At 37.1% G+C, this 10,177-nt stretch overlaps 1 long non-coding RNA gene across 1 annotated transcript in view; it reads right to left on the bottom strand.

Moving 5' to 3' along the window:
* Window positions 1-3,993: 3,993 nt before the first annotated feature.
* The window catches only part of LOC118000177, a 10,599-nt gene continuing 4,415 nt past the window's right edge, over window positions 3,994-10,177 (bottom strand). Inside the window, exon 3 of the long non-coding RNA XR_004676402.1 lies at window positions 3,994-4,014. This is a non-coding gene — a long non-coding RNA (uncharacterized LOC118000177). The remainder of the gene's footprint in view (window positions 4,015-10,177) is intronic.

Here is a 10,177-nt window from a genome sequence, read left to right as displayed (position 1 = left end):
TAAAATAAATACTATATTTAATCTGAATTTTTTATCTGGTTTATATTTTTTATCTTATTTCTTATTTTAATTTTCAGTGAAAATTTATAGCACAGATAATTGTGTTTTGAATTTTAACACACTCATATGTATTTATTTATCAAAATCAAAATCTTTTTAATAACCAGTCCCCAAGTTAAAGCCCTGCACAACTAATTGCTTCTTAGCCTTGGATTAATAGACCAAGTAGACCTAAAACTAGATCACAGGTCTACATACTCACCTTTTAGTAAACATTTTAGGGGGTAATATTCATATGATTATATTTCTTACAGTCTAAGATTCTGTTCCCAGACTCCAAAATAGTGTTTCCCAAAGTTTTCTTACAGAACATTAGTTCCTCAACATGTTTTACCAGAAATAGGCTCCAAGATCAATTAAGTTTGGGAAACAGGACATGAAGAATACCATGTAAGAGACTTAAAATGTTCATTAATATACTCATATATTAATATGAGAAATACTGAAACAAATAAACCCATTTAGTTTTTTTTTAGCAACCAATTTGACCACATAGTTGTTTATATGTAAGTGCATGTATATACACAAACTTTGAATATTCTGTGCAAATCATGTTCTAAAAGTAGCAATTTGCAAAGTCTTTCTCTAGACCAGTGATTCTCAACCTCAGTACTATGGACGTTTTGGGGATGAACAAGTCCTTTGTTGGGGGCAACGACTGCTATCTGAGCCTTTATCTACCCACCAGGTACCAATGGCAATAAAAACTATCTCCAGAGTTGCCTGGGTGGCACAGTGGATTAAGCATCGGACTCTTGGTTTCTGTTAGGTTGTGGACTCAAGAGTCGTGGGATTGAGCCCCGAGGTGGGATCCATGCTCAGAGCAGAGTCTGCTTAAAGATTCTCTCTTTCTCTACCTCTCCCCCTGCCCCCCTCCCTCCTCTCTCTCTCCCTGAAATAAATAAATAAATCTTTCTAAAAAAAAAAAAATCTCCAAATATTGCCAAATGTACCCACAGGGGCAAAACTGCCCCCATTTGATAACTATTGATACAGACAATACAATTTTTTCCCTCTCAGGTTTGATCTTACTGAAGGGAGTTTGGAACAATACAATGAATATTTGAGAGAAGAGCTGAGAAAAAAAGGCAAGATGATAGAGGATGCTAAATCCTCATGGTGATGGCTTGTCGAGTTCTGAGGCTGCTGGTTCAGAGCAATGAAGTGTGTGATTCTGTCTGTTCTTCATGTTTGTGCAGTGTGCTGATCTAAAACAATTTCACTTCCTACTCAGAGCATGGAAAATCTTTTTCGTCTCTTAAGCTTTATAGTTTTACTTACCCTCCTACTATGGTAAGTATTTAAGGATTCCTTGGACCTCCTCTTAACTCACTTTTACAGTCTACCTGGATAATCTTAACTACTGGCATAGCTTCAAATGATACTAGTGTCTGATGCATTTAAGTTAGTGGGTCACCAGTCTTGACTTTTGTCATTTTATCAGAAATTTCCATCTGAATTGAACACCTCAAACTCAGTATCTTATTCCCTAAAGCCTGTTCTTCCTATTCAATCTGTCGAAGCATCTCTACCCTTCTGGTCATGAAGAATGAGAAATGAGAAGTTGATGTGAGTTCCAGTCCGTCCTTACCTGTTCCAGTTTGTGCTCACCCACCCCACTTCACGCCCACCTGCCCTCCCCAACCCCCTGGCCTGCTGATGGCAGCCTCCAGCTCGACATGTGCAGATGGGAGCCTCACATCGCTTCATCAGCTCCCACATCATTTGCGCTCAAACCTCTAAGAAATGCCTTACATATCACTCTGAGTGATTCTGTTTCTTTAGTGGAATTAGGACTCTCTCATCCTGATTTTACTTTCTCTTTCACCGTCTTCTTCTCCACTGAGGAGTTAAATTGTCCTCTCTCATCTTTTGTCCACCTCTTGTACCTTTCACCTTTAGTTTTCCTTCCTGCCTTTAACACTTTCTATAGTCCCCTGTCTGGTCATCCGGTCACCAAGCTCAAATTCTTTGTTAACATGGCCCTGAGAGCTACCTTTCTAAAAAGTATCTACCCATTCATTTATCATTCATTCACATGTACAGAAATAATTAATAAGCATTCACTGTATACCAGGCACTGTCACAGATCTTGGAGATGAAGTGATAAAGAGGACAACCATAACTTCTCTCATAGAGTCTATGGAGTCATGAGCAAGAGAGGCAAACAGCAAGTAAGCTTAATGAGATCTGTATAAATGATGGTAAGTGCTTGGAGAGAAAGAAGGAAGGTGATGAACTAGATCATAATGAGAGGACTGAGAAGAGGCACGTTCTGGATAACGCTGGCTGAGAAGGCCCATCCAGGAGGGCTGTTTAGGCTGAAGCCTGAGAAAGAACAGAAGCTGGATCTATCGGGATTTGCTTGAAGAAACAGAATCACTGGGAGTGAAAAATATGGGATTTCTTAGAGAGATTTGAGCACACATGAGGTGGGAGCTGATGAAGGGATGTGAGGCTTCCATTTCTGCACGTGTAGAGATGGAGGCTGCCGTCAGTAGAGCAGGCGGTTGGGATGGCAGGTGGGTGTGAAGTGGGGTGGGTGAGCACAAACTGGAACAGGTGAGGACGGACTAGAACTCACATCAGCTTCTCACCACTTCTAAGCTACCAACCTCGGTGGTTCAAGTTATGTACAGGAAAAGCCAGAACCCTTGTCATGGACCTAAACATGCACCTACTATAAGAGTTGAGGAAGCCAAAGGAGGATCTGGTATTTTCTGAAGGCGTTTAAGCCCCACTGCCACCCCATGCTAACAAGGTGAGCCAGCCAAAAAGAAAAGACTTGTGTGAACTCCAACAGCATCTGCACAGTTTCCTTGCACCAACAGTTTTAGTGTGAAAAAATGTATCTGTCGCTCCTGTTTTGCCTTTCAATTCTCATGCCAAATATCTCTTGTGTTTGTTTCTTTTTTTTTTTTTTTTAAGATTTTATTTATTTATTTGACAGATAGAGAGAGCACAAGCAGGGGGAGCGGCAGGCAGAGGAAGAAGCAGGCTCCCTGCTGAGCAAGGAGCCCAATGTAGGATTTGATCCCAGGACCCTGGGATCATGACCTGAGCTGAAGGCAGCCACTTAACCGACCGAGCCACCCAGGCACCCTCTTGTGTTTGCTTCTAATTTGAAACTGTACAGGGAAGAAAATTCTGGGAAGTGTGATTCCCTCTTGGCTAAGTTGACATGATAAAATTCTCCTGCACACAGTCAGGTAGGGTAAAATGTGTTCTGGGTATTGGGGATAATATGTGTAAAATCTCTGAAGCATTCATGTTTGGTACACTTGATGAATTGAGAAAGAAAGTGGTTGGACATGAGTAAAGAAGCAGAAGAACATGGGATGAAAGAGATAAGCAGGGTTGAGATTCTGCAATGTAACCTAGGCTATGTAGGTAGCAAAGGGCCACCATTTCCTTCAGACTCTTCTGTTGCCTCTCCCAGTAAACCCATTTCTTTAACTTTGCATCCTAGCTGCTAAAATGGGGTTACAACAACTAACTAAAGTGGGAATGTACAACGTGCAAATTGTAATTGCCTAGAGCAATCATAAAAATCCTATTCTTGGACCTCACTGCCTGAGATTATATTTTAATTGGTTTGAGCTGTATTCCTGGTATCTGCTGAACGAGAACAGCATAGAAACGGCTCACACCAGGGTATTTCTGGATATTTGAATTTTCATTAGCAGTTAGCCACTCATTTTCTGGGGCCCTGAGAGAAGAAAAGTTAAGATAATAAAATAATTAATTGGAGATAAATTATTGAGTCTTTTTGCATAACAAACTGGAATTTGGCAAGCACCTGCATGTATTCATAACAGAGAAAGGATCTCGATGCTTATTTCCGTTTGCAGTGACCAACTAAGGATAGGACACTTTCCTTTATCTCCTCTCCTTACCTAGGTTTGAATGATGCAACTCTTCCCCCTGCTTTCTGCTCACATCTTCCACCTCCTCCTAAGAAAATGAAATAAGACAATACAATTTATGAGAATTATGAATTTTAGTTCATCTTCTACTGGACTCCTAGATATGCCTAGCATTTAAATAGAAAAACTCCTTGGTAACAAAACATTCCTTCCTTCTGTCCACACATTAAGGTACAGCAAAGGGGTAATGAATATAAGAAGAAAATAGGATAGGATTAATTTTTAGTTTTCAACATAAAATTTTTAGTTTTATGTTTTGGTGGGAACTAGTTGTCTCCACCATTTTCTTATTATCCTTTTTTCTTCCAATAAACAGATAAATAAGCATTTATTTATGTTTTAGTTAAGGTAAAATGATTTAATTTTAATTTTTAATTTTTTTTAATTTTTATTTTTATTTAGTTCCACAATTTTCAATTCCAGTTAGTTAGCATACAGTGTAATATTAGTTTCAGATGCAGAATTTAGTGATTCATCGCTTCCATACATCACCCTGTACTTATCACTAGTGCACTCTTTAATCCCCATCACATATTTCACCCACCAACCCCTTCCCCTCCAGCAACCCTCAGGTTGTTCCCTATAGTTAAGAGTCTGTTTTAAGGTTTGCCTCTCTCTTCTTTTTTTCTCCCTATGTTCATCTGTTACATCTCTTAAATTCCACATATGAGTGAAATCATATGGTATTTGTCTTTCTCTGACTTATTTCGCTTAGCATAATACTCCCTAGCTCCATCTACATTGTGGCAAATGGCAAGATTTCATTCTTTTTTTTATGGCTGAGTAATATTCCATCATATATATACCACTTATTTATCCATTCATCAGCTGATGGACATTTGGGCTCTTTCCATAATTTGGCTATTGTTGATAAGGCTGCTATAACCATGTATTCAAATCAGTAGTTTTGTATCCTTTGGGTAAATACCCAGTAGTGTAATTACTGGGTCATAGGATATTTCTATTTTTAACCATTTGAGGAAAAAGTTTGCATTCCCACTAACAGTGTAAGAGGGCTCCCCTTTCTCCACATCCTTGCCAACACCTGTTGTTTCCCGTGTTGTTATAACTAGCTGCTCTGATAGGTATTAGGTGATATCTCATTGTAGTTTTGATTTGTGTGATGTTGAGCATCTTTTCATGTGTCTGTTGGCCATCTGGATGTCTTCTTTGGAAAAATGTCTATCCATGTCTTCTGCCCATTTCTTAACTGGATTATTATTTTTTTTTTTTAAAGATTTTATTTATTTATTTGACAGAGAGAGACACAGCGAGAGAGAGAACACAAGCAGGGGGAGTGGGAGAGGAAGAAGCAGGCTTCCAGCTGAACAGAAAGCCTGATGTGGGGCTTGATCCCAGGACCCTGGGATCATGACCTGAGCCGAAGGCAGACGCTTAACGACTGAGCCACCCAGGAGCCTCTGGATTATGTTTTTTTGGGGTGTTGAGTTTGACATGCTTTTTATAGATTTTGGATACTAATCGTTTATCAGATATGTCATTTGAAAATATCTTCTCCCATTCTGAAGGTTGCCTTTCAGTTTAGTTGATTGTTTCCTTCACTGTGCAGAAGCTTTTTATCTTGATGAAGTACCAATAGTTCATTCTTGTTTTTGTTTCCCTTGCCTCAGAGATGTATCTAGTAAGATTCTACTACAGTTGATGTTAAAGAGGTTACTGCCTGTGTTCTCTTCTAGGATTTTGATGGATTCCTGTCCCACATTTAGGTCTTTCATCCTTTTTGAATTTATTTTTGTGTGTGGTGTAAGAAAGTGATCCAGTTTCATTCTTCTACATGTGGCTATCTGGTTTTCCCAACACCATTTGTTGAAGAGACTGTCCTTTTTTCCACTGAATATTCTTTCCTACCCTGTCGACAATCAGTTGACCATAGTTGTAGGTTCATTTCTGGGTTTTCTATTCTGGTCCATTGATCTATGTGCCTGTTTTTATGCCAGTACCATACTGTCTTGATGACTACAGCTTTCTAATATAGTTTGAAGTCCAGAACTGTGACGCCTCCAGCTTTGCTTTGTTTTTTTCAAGACTGCTTTAGCTATTTGGGGTCTTTTGTCATTGTATACAAATTTTAGGTTTGTTTGTTCTAGCTCTGTGAAAAACGCTGGTGGTATTTTGATAGGGACTGCATTAAATGTGTATATTGCTTTGGGTAGTATAGATATTTCAACAATATTTGTTCTTCCAATACATGATTGTGGAATGTTTTTCCATTTCTTTGTGTCCTCTTCAATTTTTTTCATAAGTGTTCTATAGTTGTTCTATAGATCGTTTACCTCTTTAGTTAGGTTTATTCCTAGGTATCTCATGGTTTCTGGTGGAATCATAGATGGGATCAATTCCCTGATTTCTCTTTCTGCTGCTTCATTATTGGTATATAGAAATGCACAGATTTCTGTACATTGATTTTGTATCCTGTGACTTGGCTCAATTCATATATTAGTTCTAATAGTTTTTTTGTGGAGTATTTCAGGTTTTCTGCATAGAGTATCATGTCATCTGTGAAAAGTGAAAGTTTGACTTCTTCCTTGCCAATTTGGATGCCTTTTACTTCTTTTTGTTATCTGATTGATGAAGCTAGGACTTCCAGTAGTATATTAAATAACTATGGTGGGAGTAGACATTCCTGTCTTGTTCTTGACCTTAGAGGAAAAGCTCTCAGTTTTTCCCCATTGAGGATGATATTAGCTGGGGGTCTTTCATATATGGCCTTTATGATGTTGATGTATATTCCCCCTCCCTACTTTGTTGAGGGTTTTTATGAAGAATGGATGCTGTGCTTTGTCAAATGCTTTTCCTGCCTTTATTGAGAGGATCATATGATTCTTATCCTTTCTTTTACTAATGCGGTATATCACATTGATTGATTTGCAAATATTAAACCACCCTTTCAACCCAGGAATAAATTCCACTTATCGTGGTAAATGATTCTTTTAATGTACTGCTGAATTCAATTTGCTAGTATTTTGTTGAGAATTTTTGCATCCATGTTCATCAGGGATATTGGCCTGTAATTCTCCTTTTTATTCAAGTCTTTGTCTGGTTTTGGAATCAAGGTAATGCTGGCCTCATAGAATGAGTTTGGAAGTTTCCCTTCCATTTCTATTTGAGAAGAATAGGTATTAACTCTTCTTTAAATATTTGGTAGAATTCCACTGGGAAGCCATCTGGCCCTGGACTTGTGTTTGTTGGGAGAATTTTGATTACTGATTCAATTTCTTTTCTGGTTATTGGTCTGTTCAAGTTTTCTATTTCTTCCTGATAAGTTTGGGTAGTTTATGTGTTTCTAGGAATGTATTCATTTCTTTCAGATTGCCCAATTTGTTGGCATGTAATTTTTCATAATATTCTCTTATAATCATTTATATTCCTGTGGTGTTCATTGTGATCTCTCCTCTCTCATTCATGATTTTATTTATTTTGGTACTTTCTCTTTCCTTTTTGATAAGTCTGGCTAGGGGTTTATCAATTTTATTTCTTTCAAAGAACAAGCTCCTGGTTTCATTGATCTGATCTGTTTTTTTTTTTATTTCTATATCATTTATTTCTGCTCTACTCTTTATTATTTCCCTTCTTCTGCTGGCTTTAAGCTTCATTTGTTGTTCTTTTTCTAGCCCCTTTAGATGTAAGTTTAAGTCAGTTCATTTGAGATTGTTCTCACTTCTTGAGGTAGGCCTGTATTGCTATATACTTCCCTCTTATGACCACCTTTGCTGCATCCCAAAGGTTTTGGACTGTTGTGTTTTCATTTTCATTTGCTTCCATGTATTTTTTTTATCTCTTCTTTAATTTCCTGGTTAAGTCATTCACTCTTTAGTAGGATGCTCTTTAGCCTCCATGTATTTCTGGTCTTTTCAAATTTTTTCTTGTGATTAACTTCAAGTTTCATAGCATTGTGGTCTGAAAATAAGCATGGTATGATCTCAATCTTTTTGTACTTGTTGAGGCTTTGTGACCTATAATATGATCTATTGTGAGGAATGTATTAATTAAATTAATTAATTAAAAAGAATGTATATTCTGCTGCTTTAGGATGAAAGGTTCTGAGCATAACTGTTAAGTCCATCTGGTCCAGCCTTCACCATTTTCTACACCTTTCAAAACCTAACTCCCAATGATTCAGTGTAACACTGAAGACAACCTTAGGTTTGGTTATTTTACCAATTTCATAGTAGATAATAGTCATTAGGAGGTGGATGTTCAGTATGTAGATTTATTCCATAAATCCATGTGTCCATATCCATATAGAAATAAGCAACAACATGATAATAATATCTCTGGAGTTAAACTGCTTCCTCCATCATTTTGCTGTGTGATTTTGGCCAGATCACTTCACTTCTTGGTACCTCATATTTCTCATCAGTATGATAATGATTATTAATACCCCATAGGCTTATTATGAATTTTATTTATTTTCTAATTAAAAACATTTGTTTTAATTTATGTAGGCCTCACGCCCAATGTGGGGCTTGAAATCATGACCTTGAGAGTAAGAGTCACATGCTCTACTGACTGAGCCAGCCAGGCACCCCTTATTGTGAAATTTAAAGATTAAATGAATTGCTATGTGAAGTACTTAGAAAAGCACTGGACATTACCTAAGTTGCTTTTATTATGGATACATGTGTACATATATTTTTGTACACATATATATGTATCACATGTTTAGGCAGCATATGTTTGTATTTATAATCTTTTACATATTTGTAATCTTTCAAGTAAAAATTCTTAGCAGAAATGCATAATTGGTAATTATGTATTTATTTGTTTATATTTATTTTGAGAAAGAGGGGAGAGGAGAAGGGCAGCAGGAGAGATAGAGGGAGAGAGAATCCCAAGCAGGCTCCACACCCAGCACATAGCCCCATGTGGGGCTCAATCTCACAACCCTGAGATCATGACCTGAGCTGAAATCAAAAGTCAGACACTTAAGTGACTGAGTCACCCATGTGCCCAGATAATTTTTTTAAAGTACCAAATAACATCACTACATTTAACTCCCAAAGTTGTGCACAATTGAGATATCTTGACCTGCTCAAAGAAAGGAAGATGAAGCTGTGGATATTAAGTTTATTTATTCATTGTATCACTGCAGGATTTCGAGGTCTCCTATGGACTAGAAGGAAAATAAGATTCTCATTCAATTTCCCAATTAAATTCTCAATTCGATTGAATTCTCAATTTAATTTCTTATGATTCAATTGTCATGTAGCAGGATAGCATTTCAATTATTATGCTATTTGGAAAAGGTTATGGTCTCAAAAAGTTAATTTTTATTCAGCATTATTACAGGGTATGCAATTGATTCCATTCATTTCAGTAGATAGAATCATAATGAATCTTTTTTCAAAGAAAAACACTTTCGGTTTTAGAAAGTAATTTATGAGGGCTACATTTATGTCATGAACAGAATAAAGAATGGCAAGAAATAGTAGCACTGCCCATTATTTACCAGTGGTCCTCCATTCTTTCCTTGGTGTCTATTACTCTATGAAGTGGTGTTTATTGGTCTTTATTTTCCTCTTTCATGTGAGAACAATTTCTGTGCTCCTCATCACAAGGTCGTGTTGGCCTTCCTCCTCCCTCTACTGCTTTTTCCTGCTGCCACAAATTACATACATTTACTAAATCCCAACCAGGAAGGAAGATCAAAATAATTACTTCAGCTAGGAATTATCTTTGCTGTTGTTGTTTTACCCTTATTTTTGTTACATAATATTGATGTTGTATTTATTTACAATATCAGAAGATATTGGATAGTCAGCAAGGTGAATAGTTACTTCTGATGTCCACAGTTATTCCGATAAGAAAACAGACACATGGAATCAGAATTTTAGAGCTAAGGCACATTTGAGAATTAATCTAATCAAGACTCCTATTTTTACAAAAGAAGAAATAGAGGTGTAGAGAGGTAAGAGCAGGGACACAGCCAAGTTTTAGTCCTGTTCCTCCTGATAAACCAACTACTACGGTCAAAAGTAAAATATCATGACCACAATAAGAAAAGACTGGCAATTTACCTAAAAAGGCCAAATAAGAATAAGAGGGAATGGAGAACTATGACAGAGAATATGAAAAATGGGGGAACTAAGAAAGATGCTGGGGATAAAGTGGCACTAAAGCCTCCTAATTCTAATTCTAATTCTAATTCTAATTCTAATTCTAATTCTAAT

The sequence above is a fragment of the Mirounga leonina genome, unplaced genomic scaffold, assembly GCF_011800145.1.
Source record: "Mirounga leonina isolate KUSES-001 unplaced genomic scaffold, KU_Mleo_1.0 Mir_115, whole genome shotgun sequence".
NCBI classification, from domain to species: domain Eukaryota; kingdom Metazoa; phylum Chordata; class Mammalia; order Carnivora; family Phocidae; genus Mirounga; species Mirounga leonina.
The sequence above is the reverse complement of the archived record's forward strand: the minus strand, read 5'-3'. Positions and strand labels throughout refer to the sequence as shown.